We start from the raw sequence: 1091 nt of genomic DNA, 5'->3' as shown, positions 1-1091 counted from the left end.
TAGTTGACTTTCCCTTAGTGTCCCTGATGTTTTGTTCATATTCTCTGGCCCTTGTGTGCATTTCCATGATCAGCATGTTCTGTGCTGGCCCACCTCCCAACCGTTGCATGCCCTGCCTCTATGATAACACAAGGACCATAGTCTGATAACACAGTGACTCAGCCCATGACATCACAACTTGTCCTTGGTCTCAGGTGTAGTGCTGAAAATTAGGAAATGCCATGGCGCTGAGTTAGTAACCCTACTGAGTTTCCCACACCTGAAATATATGGACTCATTGCAGGGCTGGCAGGTGGCAGATTATGGACTGCAACAGTGATAGGTTACTTCTTATTCCTCATTAATGCTATATCTTTCCCCCACTTTTCTATGTTTTTAATTTTAATGTACTGTTCTTTTAATGTTGTGAGCCGTTCTGAGTCCCAGTTCAGCGAAAAAAGCAGGATACAAATAATAAAGATGATGATGATGATGATGGAAAACCCACAAAAGGTATTCTGGGCCAAATATTCTGCTGCCTCAAGTTTGGGGTGTAGTGGTTTGAGCATTAGACTTTGGAGACTAGGATTTGAATCCCACCTTGGCCATGTAAATCCACTGGGTAACCTTGGGCAAGTCACACTGTCTCAGCCTCAGAGGACGGCAATGGCAAACCCCCTCTGAAGAAACTTGCCAAGAAAACCCGTGATAGGTTTTGCTTAGGGTTGCCAAAAGTTAGAAACGACTTGCAGGCACACAACAACAGTAACAAACCATTCTATTGGCAATGATGAAGCAAGAGTCAACTGGTCCCTCCAGTCAGTATCTGTATTTGGTATAAGAAGGGGCACTAACTTACCCTTTGTGTCAGGCAGCATAAAGCCCTTGCCCTGGTATACTTCAGTTGCAGTTTCTGAGGCCCTACGCCAGATCTCCCAGGTTCATGAAGCTCGGTGGGCAGCTACAGACCTATTATCTGAAAAGCTTTTTGTGCCGTGCCCCTGATCTGCCAGCTGATGCTCAACAGGGTCCAATACTGTACTCTTTTAGACAGTATGCAAAAACAGAAGGCTTTTGATTAGTAGTTTTGGCAGTACTCCAACAGTTATTGC

The sequence above is a fragment of the Sceloporus undulatus genome, chromosome 3 (assembly GCF_019175285.1).
Source record: "Sceloporus undulatus isolate JIND9_A2432 ecotype Alabama chromosome 3, SceUnd_v1.1, whole genome shotgun sequence".
In the NCBI taxonomy this organism is placed as follows: Eukaryota; Metazoa; Chordata; class Lepidosauria; order Squamata; family Phrynosomatidae; genus Sceloporus; species Sceloporus undulatus.
This window is presented reverse-complemented; position numbering follows the sequence as displayed.